The sequence below is a fragment of the Oryctolagus cuniculus genome, chromosome 12, assembly GCF_051225735.1.
Source record: "Oryctolagus cuniculus isolate XC-2025 breed Fujian yellow rabbit chromosome 12, ASM5122573v1, whole genome shotgun sequence".
Lineage (NCBI taxonomy): Eukaryota > Metazoa > Chordata > Mammalia > Lagomorpha > Leporidae > Oryctolagus > Oryctolagus cuniculus.
This window is the reverse complement of record NC_142878.1, coordinates 105,085,824-105,107,482: the sequence shown is the minus strand read 5'-3', so window position 1 is coordinate 105,107,482 and position 21,659 is coordinate 105,085,824. Positions and strand designations below refer to the sequence as shown.

At 53.4% G+C, this 21,659-nt stretch overlaps 1 long non-coding RNA gene across 4 annotated transcripts in view; it reads right to left on the bottom strand.

Annotated features, from left to right (window-relative positions):
• The window catches only part of LOC149123205 (uncharacterized), a 30,347-nt gene extending 9,512 nt beyond the window's left edge, over window positions 1-20,835 (bottom strand). The window contains exons 1-4 of one of the 4 annotated variants that reach the window (XR_016217661.1): window positions 20,264-20,832; window positions 7,083-7,230; window positions 5,281-5,445; window positions 4,521-4,864 (exon numbers count right to left, since the gene is read on the bottom strand). This is a non-coding gene — a long non-coding RNA (uncharacterized LOC149123205). Of the gene's footprint in view, window positions 1-4,520; window positions 4,865-5,280; window positions 5,446-6,716; window positions 6,871-7,082; window positions 7,231-20,263 lie in introns of those variants that run through there. The other 3 variants (XR_016217662.1, XR_016217664.1, XR_016217663.1) reach the window with 3 other exon arrangements.
• Window positions 20,836-21,659: the final 824 nt, after the last annotated feature.

Genomic DNA, 21,659 nt, shown 5'->3' with positions numbered 1-21,659 from the left:
TACAAGTTCAATTTGTGTATTCGTGTTTATGTTGGAAACAAGACATTAAGGCTGGCGCCGTGGCTCAATAGGCTAATCCTCTGCTTGTGGCGCCAGCACACCAGGTTCTAGTCCTGGTCGGGGCACTGGATTCTGACCCTGTTGCCCCTCTTCCTGTCCAGCTCTCTGCCATGGCCTGGGAGTGCAGTGGAGGATGGCCCAAGTCCTTGGGCCCTTCACCTGCATGGGAGACCAGGAGAGGCACCTGGCTCCTGGCTTCGGATCAGTGCGGTACGCCAGCTGCAGTGGCCATTGGGGGGGGGGGGGTGAACCAATGGAAAAGGAAGACCTTTCTCCCTGTCTCTCTCTCTCTCTCTCTCTCTCTCACTGTCCACTCTGCTTGTCAAAAAAAGAAAAAGAATAAAAGAAAAATAAGAAACAAGACATTTGGCCAACAAGTGTGTTACGATACGTTGATGCCTTCCATGTTGTAGCCGTGAATGCAAAACATACTCTTACTGAAACAAAACCCTATTTAATAGAAATATAGTTTACATTGCTGTAATGTGTACATTGAAAGTTGAATTGGTTAAAAGTAAGTAAAACTTAAAATTCAGGGGTAGGGGTGGGTGTTTGGCACAGGTGGGTAAGCCACCACCTGCAGTCCTCACATCTCATGTTGAAGTGCCTGAGCTCCAGACCTGGCTCTGCTCCCCACTTTGACTTCCTGCCAATGCTCCCCCAGGAAGCAGCAGGGGAGGGTCCCTGCCACTCACATGGGAGACCCAGATGGACTCCCTGACTCCCAGCTTCTGGCTGCATCCCCCCCCCCCCCGGCTGTTGCAGGCATTTCGGAGTGGACCAGCGGATAGGTAGGTAGGTAGGTAGGTAGATAGATAGACAGACAGACAGGCAGGCAGATCCTTAACCCTCCTATTTTCCGACTCTCGGCTCAAACTCCCAAGGGCATGACAGCTTGAAGAAAGAGGCATGTGCATGAGTTCCAGAAAGGACTCACAGGGATGCCCTGGGGTGCTCCCGTCTGGTCTTAGCGGAGGGCGGAGAGCTGCCCGCGCGGCCTGGCCTGTTGACAGGAGCAGGAAATGATGGGTGCACCTTTGTAAGCAGAGTCTAGACACGCACTGCAGCTGTCTGGCTCTGGGACACAGATTTGAGCTACGTCTTTTCACGCTGCCCACAGTACATTAAGATAGAGGAGTGTGGAAAATCCACTCCCTGCTTCTGCAGGAAGTAAGCTTGAGAATGCCTGCACCACGGGGCTGTGTGCTCGTCTGGCGGGGTTTTTTTCTGGCCTCCAGAGACAGAAACTGCTTCTAGCTTAGGGAAGCAAAAGGACTTTCTGCAGGGAAACTTGCTTTCCTGTGTTCATCTCCAGATTCCAGGCGAGACTCTTGAAGGCATTGCTTGGGTCACCTGTCTGCCCCTTGGTGATGGCCAGGAGTGCAGTGGGGTTAGGGAGATGGGGCATCGTGACTGACAGATTCAACGGTTGCACGGAAAGGATGTGGCAAGACAAAACTCAGCAGATATCCAAGTCTGTGGGCACCAGATGCAGGTGATGGAACGGGACACTTCCCTGACTTCGCACGGGGCCTGGAAGATAGTACTCAACTTTTTCAGCTTCCTTTTTTTAAAACTCTAGTTCAGGGGCTGGCATTTTTGGCACAACAGGTTTGGCTGCCACCTACATTGCCAGCATCCTATAGCTGAGTGCCGGTTCAAGTCCTGGCTGCTCCTCTTCCCATCCAACTCCCTGTCGATGCACCTGGGAAGGCAGCAGATGATGGCCCGAGGACTTGGGTCTCTGCCACTCATGTGGGAGACCAGACTGGAGTTCCAGGCTCCTGGCTTCAGCCCAGGGCAGCCCCAGCTGTTGCAGCCATTTGAGGAGGGAACCAACAGATGCGGGCAGGAGGAAAAGGTGGAAAAGTCGAAGCTGTGTGGGTTCCTGCAGCAGGAGAGGCAGAGAGGTGCCTGGTCGCCCCACCCCCAGAGAGCAAATGCGTGCGTCTCAGCAGATAGAACCTCAGCCATGTTCCCCATCCCCGCCTGTGGCTTGTGACTCGGGAGGAGTAACCTGTGTGGTCCCTTCACCCACATACATGTGTGAACCTCGGCTGCACCCTCAGCTGCACCAGCACAACACGTCGGAAACGGGAACTGAGTCATGACACACAGGCATGTTTCTTGCACACCTGAGTTTGCCCGTGCAAGATGAGCTGCCTCTCTATGCCCCTCACCTAACCAGACGGGGGCTAGGTCCCGTTCTGCACATCTCCAGAGTCTCCCGTGGTACTGGGCACGTGCAAATGCCCCGTGAATGCGCACCCAATAACAATCTGAAGTTTACAGTTATGCCCAGGTGTCTTAGCAGGTGGAGCCGACCCTCTCAGGAGCCTGCTTGGGACATCCTTGAGGGCAGGCCCTGTGTTTTGTGGTGTGTTAGACGGCAGCTGGACGCAGAAGATGCTGGCTGAGTGAGTGAAGACGGGAGCCCTAGAGCGTGCTGTCTACAAGAGGGACGGGCGGCGCAGCACAGCCTGAGAGCTGGGTCTGAACCCTGTTTCTGGAACTCACTAACTGCACGCTGTGCGTTACACACTCTGATTTCTCTATCCACAGAACGGAGGTGATGATGTCTACATATCTATTACTCAGGAATGTGCTGGCGATGGGACTGCCGGAGATAGCATTTTTGGAAAGGACCCTGCAAGTCAAGGTATGCGAGAGGCATTTTAAAACCGTGAAAAACAAACAATCAAAAACCTTTCTCACCGATTACCTGTGAAGGCGCCGTTTGAAATATTCATTTCTCCCAGCTCCAAAGCAAGACTAATGGGCCCTGTCTCTGCGGAATGACACCTGCTTGGAATGGCTCTGTGTGCACAGATTAAAGCTGCAGTCTTGGTTTAAAAAAGCCCAGAAGGGGTGGGCATTTAGCCTCACCGCTAAGGGGCCCTTAACCCTGCGTCAGAGAGCCTGGGTTCCATTTCAGCTTCTGCTCCCGACTCCAGCTTCCTGCTAATGAAGCAACAGTGATGGTTCAACTGGTTGGGCTCATGCCACCCACATGGGAGACCTGGATTGAGCTCATGGCTCTAAGCTTTGGCCTCAGCTCATTTCTGGGTGTTGCGGACATTTGGAGAGTGAACCAGCAGGTGGGAGCCCTCTCTCTCTCTGCCCTTCAAATAATGTTTTTTTTTTTTTTTTAGAAAAGGGACAAATTCTCTAATATTATGCCCTAATATGCATGTGGCACATTGTCCCTAATAGTATCTCCCGATATTATCTTTTAAATAGAAACCCAAAGCCAGCAGCCAAAATGTTTATTTTTTAAACAAATTGAAAATGTAGAGTCCTATTGCAGACACACTGCCATTAGATTATCTGACATTTTGATTAATCAGATATCACCAGGCTGCTCAAGCGCGTATGATAAATCATGTCCGAGACACCTGGATGGGCAGCGTCTCTGACAGCTGTTCCCACAGCCAGGAGCGGTGTCGGGGTGGGTGGGTGCTTCACCTCGCGAGAGATGACTCACGGGGACACACTGAGCGAGGCAATAATTAGAAGCAGTGCACTCGGGCTGCAAAATGCCAGGGCAGGGGGCCTCCTGGAAGGTTTCCTCCACAGCCCAGGAGGGGGCGAAGTGCATCCTGTGACATTTGAGGGGACACTGGCCAGGTCGGGGGCAGTGCAGATGGCCTCCCAGCCTGCTCCCCTCCCCTCCTCCCCTCCCTACAGTCTCCAGGGAGGGACCGATTACCCAGGTCAAAGTACAGCCTCAGCAGATATTACCGATAGGGACTGAGATGGGACTGGAATGCTGTACTGTGCGTACACACAAGGACTTTTGGCTTTTTTTTTTTCCCCAAAGCCAAAGCATTAGTGAAGGCTTCAGAAATAAACCGCAAGTTCCCGTTCTAATGGATTCGGTGTGGGGTCATGCGCAGGATCTGTTATTCAAAATGTGTGTTTACAGCCCATGGTTGAAAATAGCTGCTTTTAAGATCCTTGGGGTTCAGACGCACTGCCTGGGGCAAGGCTGGGTGGCTTCTGTCGGCATCCGTCCCCCCTCCTCAGCTGGACACCGTCCCCCTACTGCAGCCATCTCTTCTGGGGCAAGGGAAAGGACACCGGACACATTTTTGTCCCTGACAGTGGCCGAGAGAGCAAGAGAGAATACTGGACACTGGTGAGTGACAGCGCAGATATTGGGAAAAGAATAAGGCAATAAGCAGTAGCTCCCAACTTCTTTTCTCTGAGCCCTCTGTCCCCCAAGAGTGTGCCCGAATCCCATGACCTTCCTGTTTGACCAGCCAGCTTAACACCCATGGTCCACCTCTGTGGGAGTCTTGAGCTCCCCCTAGGGGTTAGAGTGTGTTCCACCAGGAATCACAGCTCTGCCTGCCACACTTAGACTTGTGTGTCCTAGGAGGGCACTGGGTAGCCCATGTGTCCATCAGCTATCTCTCTTTTTTTAAAAAGATTTTTATTTATTTATTTGACAGGTAGAATTACACACTGTGAGAGAGAGACAGAGAGAAAGGTCTTCCTTCCGTTGGTTCACTCCCCAAATGGCCTCCATGGCCAGAGCTACGCTGATCCGAAGGCAGGAGCCAGGTGCTTCTTCCTGGTCTCCCACGTGAGTGCAGGGCCCAAGCACTTGGGCCATTCTCCACTGCCCTCCCGGGCCACAGCAGAGAGCTGGACTGGAAGAGGAGCAACCGGGACTAGAACCAGGCGCCCATATGAGATGCCAGTGCCGCAGGTGGAGGATTAACCAAGTGAGCCACGGTGCCGGCTCCCGTCCGCTGTCTCTTGAGAGAGCAAAGGAGGCTGTGGGGGTGGAGTCAAGAGGCTGGTGGAGTTGCTAAGGATAGAAAGACCTGGCTATTGCAGGTGTTTGGGGAGCAAACTAGTGGATGGAAGATCCCACCCTGTCCATCCCTTCCTTTCCCTCTAACACTCTGCCTTTCAAATAAAAGAAATAAATCTTTTAAATTTGACTCTAGACATGCAACTCATCCAACCCCTACCGTGAGTAGGACCTGTGCCCGGACCGAGTGCCTGAAATGAACGGGATTCCTGCCTGCACAAGTTCACTGTCAGGGATGGGAGATGCCTCAGTGTCTGGAGGAAAGCAGATCGCCACCTGTTAGAGGCTGGCACCAGGCCCCATGGATGCATTATCCAGGCCCATGTGGGTGCAGGAGGTTTCCCAAGAGGCAGACTGTGCAGACAGGAAGGCAGGACATAAAGGACAGTGAGTGATACAGAAGTGTCTCGCGTGCCCCTGGAGAGGGGCCGCTGCCCGCTGCCAGCGCCTGGCTCTGTGCCTTCGGGACAGCCCAGTGCTCCTCAGGTCATTCCGAGACTGCAGTCTGGATACGTCGGCAGAAAATGAAGACGCAGGCGCTGCACGTGCAGCCTGAACTGGAGCTGTAGAAGAAGAGCTTGGCCTAGCAAACACACAGGCTCTGTGTCATTCCTGCCCGAGCGAGGCCCTTCCCTGGGACTCTAGGGGCACCACGGCCCCGGGTTACAATCCCCCCTCCTTTGGTTCTGCTCTCTTTCTGCTCAGCTGTGCATTTCAGATGGGCTTTAAAAGGACCCCTTTTCCCCCTGACTGCTTGCCTGCTACCTTGTACCATACAGAACTGTCGCAGTCGAAATGCAAGAGACTGGCTCATTGGTAAACAACAGAGGTTCAAGGGGTTGACGATTCTGGAGGCTGGCAAATCTGAGAGCAGGCACCTGCTCCTTCTCGTGGCTGGCGAGGGCCCTCTTGCTGTGGCGCAACAGGTGCGGAGCACCCCATGGCGAGACGGCCAGAGCACAAGGCCAGCTCCCGTCTTCTCAGACAGCCGTGGATCCCACCATGAGGGGCCCGCCCTCATGACCCCCATCTCACCCTAGCTATTCCCCAAAGGCCCCTGCCAAATACCCTGAACACCGACTAACACCGAAACAATGGCAATCCAACCCCAGCACATGGATTTGGGGAGGGCACACTCAATTTATAGCAAGACCCTGGTTGGCCGGGTTGTTGGTACTCTCGGCTCTGCCTGGCTCCTCCCTCCTTTCTGCCTCCCTGTTAAATGCCAAGCTGGCAGAGGGCAGGTGCACCCCACTCCATCCTGGCTACTCAGCACACCCTGCAGAGAGGGCGCTGAATAAAATCTCCCCAAATTGGATTACGGGACATGAAGATTCACTTCCTGGATTTAAACACATCAGAAATTGGAATTTACACGCTTTGGCAGTTTTGCCTGCCTTGGGCTACCGCCGTGAACCCCTCCGGCAGAAGCGGAACAAGGCGGTAAAGTGTGCGTGAGTCTGGGAGCTGTTTAAGGAGTTGGAAGGCTAGAGGGTCTGCAGCCTGTGACTCGGGAGCCGTAGGCATCATGTAAGAGCACGTGCGCTGGTTTAATCCAGCGAGGAGCCGCGGGAGGGTCGCAGGCGTACGAGGGACTCTGTTTTCACAGCGATCGTCACCATCCAAGGATGGCAAAGAGGTTGGAGAAGGGTAGGTCTGCGGTCAGGAAGTCCACGTAGGAAGCCACCAGGAGCTGCGCAGGTGAGAGGCAGCAGGCAAGACAACACAACAGAACTGACGCATTCACCCAGACGCACAGAGAGGAAACACAATTGAAAGTACCTCATCAGACCGAATTAGTGAAGCCAGGGATCGGATTAGACACGGGCCGGGGAGGAGAGGAGTGGGGCAGAGGGCTAAGGGTGATGGTTGAGTCAGTCTGTGCTCGGAGATGGGAAGGGCTGTGCGATGAGCAGGCAGACAGGAGAAGACCAGTTTGGTTTTCAACAGACCTCCCCTGGAACCGTCTGGGGGAGACACAGCGCATACTGCAGGAGAAGATAATCACGTTGGTCTGAGAACTTTCCACTTTCCCAGCTGTGTTCATGAAGTAACAGTTTCTCACAATCAGAGGGAGGCCTCTGACACATGAGATTGGGAAACCCGGATCCTGTATACCCTCAAACGACTCCCCCATCCCAGAGACTCTCAACGCACTACAGCATAGTCAGAGCTCCAAGGAATCCTGCCATCAACACACCTGTTTGATCTTGTGTGGTCCAGACTCATTCAACGGGAGAACACTTTGGATGACGGCCAAACATGGAAGCCACCGTCTGAGAAATGCTAGTCACCGATGACGGGTCACGCCACAAGAGTGGATGTTTATACTGGTCCAGGTGTGTGTCCTGGTGAGGAAGATAAGGATAGAATCCTGGATTAATCACCCTTATTTTTTGAGGGAGGGAGAGGGAGAGAGAGAGAGAGAGAGAGAGAGAGAGAGTTCATCCACTGGTTTACTTCCCAAATGCCCTCAATGACTGGGGCTGGGCTTGGGGCAGAAGCTGGGAGTTGGAAACTCAATCCAAGTCTCCCATGTGGGTAACAGAAACCCAGTCCTTGCTGCCTCCCAGAGTCTACACTAGCAGGAAGCTGGGTTCAGGAAAAGTATTGAACCCAGGCACTCTGACAAGGGATGCACGTGTCGTAACCACTAGGCTAAATACCCATCCCGGGTAATACTCACTCGTAACATCCCTGGAGCCTGGCCCTACACCATGCTGCCAACAGCCACCAAGGAACACTGTGGCCATTTTTGTGTCAGTGCTGGTCATCGCCGTGGACTGCCTCCCCTTCCTGCCGGCCTTGTTTAGTGAGCAACGTGAACTGCTTGCACAATCACTTAGTGAATGACACCGAAGGAGAGACAGAGGAATCAGTGACCACACGACCTTGGAGTTGGACAGTCCCACCCCGCTCCTGGTCCACGGCTCTCCTCTGTGGCCTGATGCCTGCCCCTGGACTGTTTTCTAAGCACTCAGAAAACTTGAGTTTGCTTCACTGTTCTTTTCCTGCCCTGGCTGTCTTGGTCCAGAGCCTGACTGTGATCCACAGCCCCAGCATCCAAAGTTGTCATTTGTTCTGCCTTGCCTTTGGAGGACATTTAGAGAGATCATAAAATGTATTGATTTTTGTGAGTGGAGGAAGAGAAACAGTGAAAAGTCGCAAATAAAACAAGAGCATGATACTCTGAGAGGTAAGAAGAAAGCCAAGAGCTCGTGGAAGTCAAACAAAAAAGTCGCTTCAAGGAGATGGATTCCCAAGCCCCAGTGTTCCGTGAGATCCGTGAAGGCCACCGTGGACCTGGCTGTCCGAGCGCTTTTCCCAGAAGAGCTTGGGAGAAGCGATGTGTCACAAACACTGTGCACAAGTGGTTCGAGAAGCATCATTCTGAAACAAAAGGTGGAAGAGGGGCCTGGGCAAATTCAAGAGGGCCGAAGAGATGCCAGGTGGGCAGGGGAGAGCCCATTTGCCAGGGGAGACGAAAGTGGAAAACACAGCCGACTGGAGAGAGACAGAGGCCCCCTAGAAGGTGGGAGCAAGGGAATCCGGAGCTCGGACGAGGGGCGCCAGGGCTGGGAGGGCTGGAGGGGGAGTGGCACGCTCCCTTCCTGCCTGTACAAGGTGCCACACAGCAGGGGGCTTCAAACAACAGAAGTGCATGGCCATGGCCATGGGGACTGCGAGCCTGGAGTCAGGGTGTGGGCAATGTCTCCTCTTCCCCCGGGGGAAGGGTCTGTCCCAGGCCTTTCTCTTAGCTTCCAGTTTCACTGACAACCCTTGGTGCTGCCTCCGCCTTCGCTCCCACACGGCATTCTCCCCTTGTGTGGCCTTGTCCGTGAGTTGGGGGTTAAGGACCCACCCTCGTCCCCGGCTTCAGTGTGGCTCCATTGTAGCTGATTAGGTCAGTGCCAGCCCTGCTCCAGATAACTCCCATTCTGCTGCATTGGGGGTTAGGACTCCAACACCTCTTCTTTCTGGAGGGGAGGTGGAGCTGGGGGGGACACAGCTCAACCTCTAACCGATAGTAGCTTTACTTGGTATCTCTGCTTTTCAGGGAGATCTGTGGCTGCGGTTGTGTGGGGGACAAGTGATACAGAGGTGATCTCATTGCAAGGGCAAAAGCTGTTTCCTTATCCTTTTTGTCCCCCCAAGATTTATTTCATTTATTTGAAAGGCAGACTTAGAGAGGGGGAGAGAGACGGATCTTCTGTCTGCTGGTTCCTTCCCCAAATGGCCTCGAGATCAGGACTGCACAGGAGCCAGGAACTCTGGCTGGACTCCCTCAGGGGTGGCAGGGCCCGTGCACCTGGCCCGTCTTCCATCGCCTTCCCAGCATCATCAGCAGGGAGCTGGATCAGAAGCTGAGCAGCCAGACTGCAAGGAGAGCTGTAATGCGGCACAACGGCTTAACCCACTGTGCCACAACTCCAGCCCCTAAAGCCTCTTCTTTGTGACTCTCTTCCCAGGCGCTGGCTGGTGGGCATAGGCTGGAATAGGACACCTGCTTGCCATTCCTTATGATCCCCCCTTACCTCGCGACTCCCGGCAGAGCCGAGCCGTCTGCTCTCGCTGTATCCGGAGAGGCAGACGGAAGCTGAGCAACAGAGAGGTGGAGACCCTAGCTCTTGACTTCCCAGTGAGATTTCTGGAATTCCCAGCAGAGGCCGTGTTGGTGAGAAAGGAACTGAGAGTCCAAGAGGCTGGCTAAGGGCTATGCCATAAACAAGAAGATGCATGATTTATTGATCGAAGAACCCATGCCCACACCCTAGACTTGACAGAGACTCCGCAGGCTGGAGGGGAGGAGGATGAAGAGAGACAGCCAGCTGTGCACCTGCTCCCAGCACCGACCCAGTCTGTGCACTCTGGAGCACCCGCCTCCACCAGGCCACCCCCTACTTCCATCCCATTCACAGATTGGGCTGCCACATACAATTAGGCTGCAGACAACCCCTCTTGCTGCAAGTAATGACTCTGATAATAATGAGGACTGAAAACCACCGACCGAAGCCAGAATCTTCATGTTTCTAACGGGGCTTCCAAGGCCCATGGAGAACAGCCAGGCAGGTCTGATTCCCGATCACGGTGACTGCCTGCTTAGCATTGGCAGCCAGGATGGAGAATATTGGCTTAGAACATGATCCACATCAGACATGCAATTTGTTCTTTTGTGCCCGGATGGCAAATATTTGAACAAAGTGCTGAGGATGCCAAAATTTCAAGCTAAATCTCGTTCCTTTGACTTGGTCTACTGACCAAAGGCCACGAAGGAACTCCACTGGGAAGGCCGATGTTGATCTTTCACTGCAGGTAACACAGAGTTGAACGCACCATGTGGGACATGCGCTGTGCTAAGCACTTTCCACACATCAGTGCCTGCACTGCTATACAGAATCAGCCCAGGGAAAAAACTCGCACACAAGCTGCATGGCTGCATTCAAACCCAGGAACCTTCCAGAAACCCAAGTGCTTCTCCTAACCACGACGCTCTCCTGTCTCTATACATGACACCTGTTGGGTTTCCTCGAAAAGCTTCCTTGTGACAACTGGGAAGAAACGTGAAGATATGGATGTCCATCAGGTACCTATGTGTGCCAAGCCCCGTGCATTTGCACATTTATCTAATTTCTATTACTCAGAGATTCTACCCATCGCTAATTTTAATCTTCCAGGACGAGAGCTGAGCTTCCAGAAAAAGCCCCAGATTGGTGTATGGATCAGTGACTTCACTCAATTTACACCTAATGAGGCTCATCTAACTAATTCTGCCACTCTGGCGCTCAGAAAATCACATTGCTTCTCCCTTTAAATTTATAAAATAAAGTCCAAGTTCTTAATCCAGCTCTCAAAGCCCCCATCGTACCGTGCTCCTGACCCCCTACAACCCGAGTTAACCTCTCTTCTGACCCGCACACGTGGATCTCTGCCCTGTGGCATTATCAGGGCCAAACCTGCCCAGAATTAGCTCTGTGCAGGAGTCACCTTCGCTCCAGGTGTGGGACCCCTGGGGGACCAGTGAATCCGTGTGTCCTAAAGCAGCTTGCACAGACTGGCAATCGGTAAGGGCTCAATGACCAGTAGCCAAATGGATTTAAAAAGTTAAAGATGCCATTTTTTTTTTTGACAGGCAGAGTGAACAGTGAGAGAGAGAGAGAAAGGTCTTCCTTTGCCGTTGGTTCACCCTCCAATGGCTGCCGCGGCCGGTGCGCTGCGACAGGCGCACCGCGCTGATCCGATGGCAGGAGCCAGGTGCTTCTCCTGGTCTCCCATGGGGTGCAGGGCCCAAGCACTTGGGACATCCTCCACTGCACTCCCGGGCCACAGCAGAGAGCTGGCCTGGAAGAGGGCCAACCGGGACAGAATCTGGCGCCCCAACTGGGACTAGAACCCGGTGTGCCGGCGCCACAGGTGGAGGATTAGCCTATTGAGCCGCGGCGCCGGCCTAAAGATGCCATTCTTAACAAGATACAGCACAAAGGCCCTGCCTAGGGCCTTTGATAAGCAGAGGATAAGCAGGACTCCTGGAGAGACCACGCAACCCTGCCTGAAGCCAGATAAAGACAGCACAGCAAAGATTGGATGTGGAGGAGCTCAGCTGTCGTAAGTAACGGACACAACCCTGTGGGTGTGAGCCAAGAAGGAACTTGGTGGAAGGATACTCCCACACTCAGGGAATTGTCTGGAAGACTGACCATGGGGGACATATCCACTTGACCACCGGGGCCTGGACGGAATGAACTCCTGACTATTCTTTCTTGGCTGCCTCCTTTCAAGGGTCAGTTTTAGGCAGAGTGCAGTTAGCTCAACCCAGGTCAACGCTCGGCCCTCGGCTGAGACACACGTTTGATATAATGAGGCGTCAGGAACCCCCTCGGCTCCCGTAATGGTGGCCTGGACAGCTGAGTGTAGGCTGCAGAGCGATCTGGAGGTTCTGAGTGCTTTTGCAACTCTAAATCCACCCAGACATCCCGGGGTCAATGATCGGCCCCCGACCCTTTTCCTGACAATTGTTCAATTTTCACACGAGCCCTGGCACAGCCGTCTATTCCACAAACAATGTCATTCAGCAGCCCAGGGGGTCGAACTCTGAGTTTGGTCTTCAGCCATTTCGGTTCTGAGATTACAAGAATTAAGAGAGTACCTTGGCGATGTCCCAAAACCTCCCAGAGTTTCTTTCTGGCTCTTGAAGCTATGCTGCAGGGACTGGACCTGTTGGATGTTGAACTTGAAGTTATCTGCCGCTGCTAGAGACACGGACCTTAGTCTGCTGTCTCAGGCAGCGTTTCTGGTCACAAGCAGTAGAAACTGTCTACGACTCGCTTAACACACTTACGGAGATGCTGTTAAGGAGCTCACAGAGTTAACTGGGAAGCTGGACTGTGAGACGTGGAGACAGGGTAAAACGAGGTCGGAAATAACTCGACCCTCAAGGTCCCACGACACAGGAAGAAAAGCCTGCAGGGCCGAGCTCAGTGCGAGTTACCCTTTGGCTGCACAGGGTTGGGGAGGGGGGTGGGGTGCGGGATCTGGCAGAAGGGACACCCAGGGACCCTCCGGGGTCAACTCCCAGTTTCCCTTGTGGGGAAGCTGGACACCTGGATCTCCCCCAAGGAACTGGAGCGTGGTAGGCGAGAGAAGGGGATGCCAAGTGGTGCTGTCTGTTACCGGCTCCTCAGTCAGGAGTGTCACGCAGAGATGTCATCCCCATCGGACCCTGCCTTGGCCAAGGCCTCAGAAACTCCACGCCAAGCCCTCCCGTGCCCCATGGGGGAGGGACAGCAGAGTGTGTGCCGGCGTTCACCTTCCTAGGGTTCATCTTGCCTGGAGTCAGGTCCCCAGGACTCTGCAGGCTGGGCTGGGCTCCTGCGGCTCCTTCTAAAACCACTCTGACCTTGCTGTCATTTCACTACCTGCACCTGCTTTTGCAAAACTGCTTTGGAGACATCATCTCCTCTGTGGTCTGAGGTTTCCTAAGGCAAAGAATGATATAATTTCTCAGCGTTCAGAACTGGGAAACGATTCTGAAAATTAATTTCTCATTCGTTCCCAAGTCTGGCGTTGACAACCTCCTAACTCACCCCCACTTCTCTACTGCTGTAGATCTGCAATTGTTTGTTGGGTTCTGGGCTCCTGGCATCCGTTTCCCCTTCCAAACCACACCCAAACACCTTCAGGACAATTAATTCCCCAACTGCTTGGGCTATAATCCCAGCAGGCTCACACGTGTGCACATCCACACACATGTGTGCACACACACACACATGGCCAGGAGAAGGGCTGGATGCTCTCTCTCTCTGGTGAATTTTAAGAAGAACGACCAAGAGGCTGAAAACGGTTGGACAGTCCCTCGGCCCAGGGCTGGGTCCTTAGCCACTCTGCGTCTGCGATTACCCCGCTGCATCTCTAACTCCGTGGCTGCCCCCCTTCTCTGCTCATTTCCACATCTGCTCCTACAGCTTGCCCTCTGTCTTCTGGGTCTCCCGTGTCTTCCCAACACCTTCCCTCTTGCTTCTGTTTGCCTGAGTTAATGTCTGTTGCCGACAATCAAATACAACCAACCCATCAAAGGTCAGCTCCCAGGGTGACCTGTGCCATCCCTTAGGGGGCCCAGCAGGACAGAACAAGAGCTGCCCCCCATGGTGACCAGCACAGGGCCCTGTGCCACTCCCTTCCCCAGGCTCCCACCACTGTTCCCGGGATGACCCCCAAGTAATCTCCCTGTGTTCCCATCCTTGTCTCGAGGCCGGCCCCTGGGGGAACCCAGCCTAGGGCCCTCAGCCCAGTTTCCGCCCGCTCACCCCACCCAGGGATCACTCTCTCATCAGACTGAGATAAGAACATTGAATGCGTGGGGGCATCTCCACGGCAGGTGTTTGGGGCAGTGGGGAAGATACCCACACCATTCCACGTTGGAGCACCTGGGTTTGAGCCTGGATCCACTCCCGCTCCAGCTTCTTGCTAATGCACACCCTGGGAGGAAGCAGATGATGGCTTAAGCACCTGGGTCCCTGCCATCGTGTGGGAGACCTGGATGGAGTTCTGAGCTCCTGGCTTTGACCTGGCCCAGCCCCTGCTGTTGTGGGCATCTGGGGAGAGAACCAGCAGACGGGCGGTCTCCTTGTGTCTCTATCTGCTCTCGCTGCATCTGTTTCCATCTCTCTTTCTCTGCCTTTCAAATAAAGATGAAAAAGAAACCAAAATGTAAACAATAAAAAAATCAGTGAAAGTGGGTTTCTCACGAATCAGACGAGGCCACATCTTACGTGATTCCGTGCACACAGAATGTCCTGAATAAGCAGGTCCACAGAGACGGGAAGCCGGTGCACTTCTCAGGGCTGCAGAGGAGGGGCGAGGCGGAAGGAAGGACTGCATAGCAGACACAGAGCTTTTGTTCAGGGCACTGGAAGAGCTTTGGAAATTGCGGCGATGCCTACACACACTGCAAATATGAGGGGTACCAAAACGTCACGGAGAACATGCATGGAATTCAAGATTCCTCTAGGCTTATTTATTTTATTTGAAAGAATGAGAGAGAGAGAGGGAGAGAGAGAAAACTTCCAGCTGCTGGTCATTCCCCCAAATGGCCACACAGCCTGGGATGCACCAGGCTGAAGCCAGGAGCCAGGGATACTGCTTGGGTCTCCCCCATGAGTGCCAAGTACTTGAACTATCATTGCTGCCCCCCCAGGAGGTACTCAGCAGGGAGCTGGATGGGAGGGGGAGGAGCAGGCACTCACACCAGCATCCAGATACAGGATGTAGGCATCGCAAACAGGGGCTTCCACCACATCCTCTCCTCGAAATGTTTTTGCACCAAAATGAACTTACTTTCTAAAAAAAAAAGTTATTTTATGTATCTGAAAGGCGGAGCTATAGAGAGAGAGGGAGAGGCAGAGAGGAAGATCTTTCATCCGCTAGTTCACGCCACAACAGCCGAGGCTGGGCCAGCCAAAGCCAGGAGCTTCTTCCAGGTCTCCCACACAGGTGTAGGGGCCTAAACATATGGACTATTTTCCGCTGCTTTCCCAGAATAAGAGCAGGGAGCTGGATCAGAGGTGGAGCAGCTGGGACTCGAACCATTGCCCATAAGGGATGCTGGCAGTGCAGGTGGAAGCTTTACCCACCAGGCCACTGTGCCAGCCCCTAAACTTGTCTTTTAATGCCATTTCTCCAGAAGCTTTCTAAAGTACGCTTGTGGGGCCGGCGCCATGGCTCACTTGGTTAATCCTCCGCCTGCGGCGCCAGCATCCTATATGGGTGCTGCGTTCTAGTCCCGGCTGCTCCTCTTCCAGTCATCTCTCTGCGGGGCTTGGGAAGGCAGTGGAGGATGGGCCAGGTGCTTGGGCCTCTGCACCCACATGGAAGACTGGGAGGAGGCACCTGGCTCCTGGTTTCGGATTGGCATAGCTCCGGTCATAGCGGCCATTTGGGGAGTGAACCAACAGAAGGAGGACCTTTCTCTCTGTCTCTCTCTCTCTCACTGTCTAACTCTATCTGTCAAAAAAGAAAAAAAAAGTCGGTAAAGTACACTAGTATAATTAATGGAACTAAATCATACACTTATTCAAATGGTGACTTTTATGTTGTGTATACTTTACAATTGAAAAATAACAATCAGTGATGAAGAAAGACGGCAGATCTCGCCTCATTTCACGTACGCGAGCTTTGACGTGTGTTGGGTTTGGCCCAGGCCGTCACCCACAACAGGCTCTGGGGTCCCTTCTGCTCCTGGTGGCGACTTCCCGGTCTGGGGTCTCACGGTCCTGCACGTTTGCTGGGTCTGTGGACACTCAGCCCACACCTGAGGAGTTCAGCTTTTCTGCCTGCCCCATTCTCAGAGCCGGGCCCACGGTGCAGTGGCCGCGGGTGCCCGTGAGCCTCCCACAGATGGGACGCACGCTGCTCGGCAGGCCTCTCACACAGCCAGGGCCCCGAGGGTCAGGTTAGAGGCTAATGATGCCCGGGTGGGGGAGGCGCGCACAGAAGCTGTGCAGCTGCTGGTGCAGCCAGAGCCAGATGTTGGGCCGCTGAACTTTTCTGGCTGACGGTGAACTTGTCTGAAGGGTTGCTCCCAGGAGACAGTCGGCTGTGTCTTAGAAAACAGCTAAAAGGGACTGCCTGGGTGTTAAGGAATCAGGACCAGAGATTGGCTATGGTTTTAGAAACCAGAGGATGCCCAGTAGTGTGGCTTGCAGATTTTTTTTTTTTTTTGGCCTTTGAAGCATTTTTTAAAGAATCGGTTGCCATCGGTTACACATTGCCCACCGGCCGCCACCTCCTACCCCTTCCTCCTGGCTGGCGTGCCCTCTTCCCTGTCACCAGCCCGGCCAGAGCGAGCATGCATGCTTTCTTGTCCCAGTGCAACCACTCAGAGGCGCGATGCGATTACACAGCCTGTCCTGAGCCGCTCTTCTTGGGCAGGGACTAGAGAGCGGGCACACACACAGCAGTCCTGTCTGCCCTGTGTCTCTCCAACAAAGCTTCCACGCAAAGCACGCACTGGTTCTTTGGACCAAAAGGGAGTTTGGACACCTTCCCGCAGCACCATGCGGTGCAAAGGCAGAGACCCCAAATTCTGACAGGTGCACCCGGCGGGGAGGGAGCCTGGGACCTAGGACCGCAGCTGTGATTGGTGGCAAGAACCTTGTCTCCCAAGAAGGTCCTTTGAGTGGACCCAGGCTTCACCTAGCCCCGCCCAGCCCGCATTTCCCAGCCTCCCTTGCACGTGGGTAGACCTGCGTTCCCGCTAGCAGGGTACAGTTTCCCACACAGAATGTCCCACCCTCTTTCCTTTCCCGTGGGTGGAAGGGGGAGGAGCCGAGCCTCTATTGGAGGGCAGAGTCCCCCACGGAAGAAGGACCCTGGGTCCCTGGGCCATATTCATCAGACTGTTGAGAACGAGTGATAGACAAACATGAAGTGGGCTACGTCGCTGAAATTCTGAGGTCATGAATGACAGAAATGAGCCTTCCCGACCAATAGTATAAAAAGACGTCTAAAGTAAGAGAGAATACATTTGCATAAGTTAAATTTCAGGGAACAAGAAAAATGTTGGGAAAAGAGAAGAGCTTCCAGATGGGGTTGGAGCCAGCCCCGGCCCTCATGCATCACCAGTTCTCACTAGGTCCCCACCGAACCTTGTCAGGGACTCCACACAGCCACCAGCCCACCTCAGGTTCCTCAGGCACCTCTGGACCTGGGGACAGGGCGGCGGCTCAGGCACGAGGCAGCTTCCGCACAGCCAGCTGCACGTTCCAGAAAACAAGCATGGCAGGGAACTGTTAATGCTTTCTCTTTTCTCATGCAATTGACCAGATCTAGGAGGGCAGGAGTGAAGCTGCTGTGGGTCCCTGGGCTGACTCATACTCCCCAGAAGGTGGCTGAAGCTCCAGCCATCACGCCTGTGACCCAAGCAGGAGAAAGGCAACACGTGTCACACGCTTCACCCGATGACTTCCTTTTAGAACTGTGTCACGTGGAGGTTCTGAGCCAGGCGGATGAACATCTTGCCACAAGGGTTATCCTGCCAGTGCCGCATGTCACTGGGAAATACTCTTGTTCATTGGCTCCCTGGGGCTCTCCTCCCCTCCTCCCCTTGATCCTGCGTGCAGAGCCAACTAGTCCAAGAGAAGGAATCAGGATCTCAAGACGTGTTCTACAGGCGTCCCACCTCGGATGCAGCAATCTCTCTCAAACCTACAGGGCAGCCTTGCTTTCAACCTCACTCCTATCACCAGCGAATTCTTTCAAAGATTCTGATGCCGTCTCAGAAGTGCTATAAATTGCAAATGCATTCAGGTGCAATGTTTCATCTAGCGCCAAGAGAAAGTGCCGTCCCTCAGACTCCCCTGGCTTGTGACTCTTTCGTTGGACATTTAAGACCCTAAGAGGGGAAAAAAAAAAAAAAAAAAGATCCTCATGCTCCAAGAATCCCTGGACTAGAGGGGAGGGAAAAAGGTCTGGCTACATCCCACGACATGTGACGTCACATTCAGCCTGCTCACTGCTACACATTTGGAAGTTCTAACTGTCAGTGGGCTGGGCTTGGGGGACGCCAAGAGCCCATTGCACACACAGAACTGTACCTCCTTGATGACAGTGAGGGCCTTGCGTTGCTTCGCGACCACGTTAGCGCTCATCTCAGTGGGAGAGAGGACCAAGCCTCTCCATCCTCTGCGGCTCCCCCGCTGCCCCTCTGGCCACGCTGATTCTAGATTCTACTGTGGGCGGATCTGCTCACCAGCCCTTCTCCCAGCTCTCTCGTCCTCCACGGTACCCCAGGCCCACATGGACACGTGGCACATATCTGCCCAGGGAATTTATGAACAGTTACATCCGGCATAGCAAACGTGTCTCCCCGAGCCGTCCAGCTTTTACTGACAGGGTCTGCTTGCCGCGCTGGGTTGAGAAGGTGCCTGGGGCTGCGGGCTGACGGAGCTGGCACTTATTAGTGGAGACTCTTTGGGACCTGAGAGTCGGAAAAGGTAGCACAGATGCTGGGGAGCTGCCAGCTCCGTGTCAGATTACATGAATGGGATCACGAAGCCCACGCATTGTGCTGCTTCTGTATTAATAAGAATATGGCCAGTGCTGACCAGCTGGTTAAAAACACTTGCTGTGAGCTAATTGGCTTTTGCAGGTAGCTAATGGTTACGCTTAACTATGCCAAAAGCTGGCTGGGTTCAAGCAAGTTCATCTGACAAATGCACCCATACTAAATTAAAAAATCCTTTGATAAGGTCCCCTTGCAACTTAACTATCTTTTTTTTCTTTTCTTTTTTATGACAGGCAGAGTGGACAGTGAGAGAGAGAGAGAAAGGTCTTCCTTTACCGTTGGTTCACCCTCCAATGGCTGCTGTGGCCAGCGCACTGCGCTGATCTGAAGCCAGGAGCCAGGTGCTTCTCCTGGTCTCCCATGGGGTGCAGGGCCCAAGCACTTGGGCCATCCTCCACTGCACTCCCTGGCCACAGCAGAGGGCTGGCCTGGAAGAGGGGCAACCGGGACAGAATCCGGCGCCCCGACCGGGACTAGAACCTGGTGTGCCAGCGCTGCACGCGGAGGATTAGCCTAGTGAGCTGCGGTGCCGGCCGCAACTTAACTATCTTATGAGCCAAGGTGGGGCTCACAGATGAGACTCACAGACCACCCCCCCAAAGTCTCAGAGGAAATCCATCGGGGTCTGGCCAGTGATGTTTGCCAGTGTTTTGTTTATCTGTTCATCTTCCAGCGGAAAACAGGTGCCTCTCCCAGCCTCCTGGGGCAAATTATGAAGAATAAACACACGTGTGTGAGGCCGTCGACGTGAGTTGAAGGTCTTGTGGGCCGTCAGTGGGGAGAATGCATAAATCCCCCTCCCGTCGTCCCATCCATCTTGGAGTCTCCATGTCCGTTTACTTTACCATCATTTATTTTTAAGCGGAAAATAAGTCACCTCGGCTCAGGGGTTTTTTAAAAATCTCATAGAAAATCTGACTCAAAGATGCTGGGTACGGACTATGAAAAATGCATTTGCTGCCAGCCAGCAAGGCATCCGGATTGCTCAAGCCCAAGCTATTTTCCGTTATCCTTGGCTCCTGATCCTCGCTACCTGTATTCAATCAAGGCACTTGAGGGCAAATTGATGATACTCTTTCGTCTCAAGGCCTTGGCTACGGCTGCAGTCAGCCCCTGAGGGAAGCAAGACAATCAAAGACATAGAAGTAGAGAGAAGAAGGAGGCAATCAATAAGTGAAATGAAGACAGAACTCGGCAGCTTGGTCTATAAGGACGTCCACGTGTGCACCCGCGTGCAGGCGACTTTTGTGTGGTACCCACGGTTGATCTGACCCACTGCAGACACTCTGAAGAATGGCTCCTGTGCCGAATAGATCTGGGTTGGTGCCTGGCACTGAGTAGGACTTCAGTAAACCAAAAATGCACGTGGAATTTGCTTCAAGGCGAGCAATGGTTGAAGCCGAATCTTTAGCCGGCACGGACACGCGGCAAATGATCACCCTTCGACCCAATCCCTGACTTTTGTATTCATTTAAAAACAGTAAAAGCCTGTGCTGCCAACATCCTGCACAAACCTGTCCTAAAGCTTGTCGGTTCCCAAGTAGGCACGGAGCAGGGGAGGGGAACAGAGGCTGCGATGGCCTGAGGAGGGGCTTCTGCCTTATTCTGGAGTCCCCGATGGACCATCAGATGGTTTGAACATGAAAGCAAAGAGACCGGGTCTACAGCGGACTGAAAATGATATTGAGGGAGGCACTGAGGAAGAATTAAAGAAGAGAAGCCAGACACGGGGACGCAAGTTAGAAAGGAGGTGGCGGGGGCCCGTGCTGTGGCACAGCAGGACACCCAGAACCTGTATCAGGGTGCCTGGGATCAAGTCTCACCTCCGCTTCTGATCCAACTTCCTGCTGATGCACCGGGAGGCAGCAGATGCTGGTCCAACAACCTGCGTTCCAGCCACTCACATGGAAGACCACGAATGGAGTTCCTGGTTCCTGGTTTCACCTGGCCTGGCCCTGTTGAGCACTGGCGGAATGAACCAGAGGATGGAAGTCTCTCTCTCTCTCTCTCTCTGCCTTTCAAATAAATAAATCTTTCAAAACTAAAGGAGGTGGTGGCAGAGGCTGATCTGGCTGAAGTGAGGTTGGCAGAACAGAGGCTGTGGGGGATGGAATGGAGGTTGATAGAGTTGCTAAGGAAAGAAAGACAAAAGTGAAAGACTTGGAGGGCGGGCGGAGTGTGAACCTCTCAGCAGGAAGAGGAAGGAGATCTGGCAAATACTGGCCACGTGAGGGAGCCAATGGGAAATCTGCTTTTGTGTAAGGACCACCCAACTTGGAGCCACACAGCGCCCCCAGAGCCCAAGCGTCAAGCAGGAGCCCATCTTTGATTTGATTGCACACCGGAGGAAGCACACACAGGGAGAAACTGCGCACTGCACCTGCGTGCCCTCGGTTGATCTTCTGACCCCACGCGGCCTTGCTGAAAACAGACCTCAGGTCACCAGAGCCAGGGTCTCCACTCAGACCCTGCAGAGCATTTGCAACCGGCAAGCAAGAAAGTCTGCAAACAGCGAAATGCTTTATAAAGCAAATTTCACAGCACACAGGTGGTTCCAAGAGAGGTAAAAGGGGGAAACTAAAGCTCACTGTATCTTGAACTTTCAATCCATTTATCTGCACATAGAGACCATCGTAGAACTCGTTATGACTCTAATAGAATTTTCTCCTAAAATAGTTAACCACAACTGTTAAAAAATGTATTAAATTTTCAATTTTTATCTTACAGATTTGAAATTTGATCATTGTCATGCATGAAATTTCATAGAATTAGTCTGTGTCTCCACTCTCCCTAACTTGTCTAGTGCCTGTCAGAGGGCTTGAGGGTTAAATTTTTTTAAAATATACTTTCAGGCCAGCGCCGTGGCTCACTAGGCTAATCCTCCGCCTTGTGGCGCCAGCACACCAGGTTCTAGTCCCGGTCGGGGCACCGGATTCTGTCCCGGTTGCCCCTCTTCCAGGCCAGCTCTCTGCTGTGGCCTGGGAGTGCAGTGGAGGATGGCCCAAGTGCTTGGGCCCTGCACCCCATGGGAGACCAGGAGAAGCACCTGGCTCCTGCCATCGGATCAGCGCGGTGCGCCAGACGCGACGGCCATTGGAGGTTGAACCAACGGCAAAAGGAAGACCTTTCTCTCTGTCTCTCTCTCTCTCACTATCCACTCTGCCTGACAAAAAAAAAAAAAGAAAAGAAAAGAAAATATACTTTCAAGTGAATGCATTT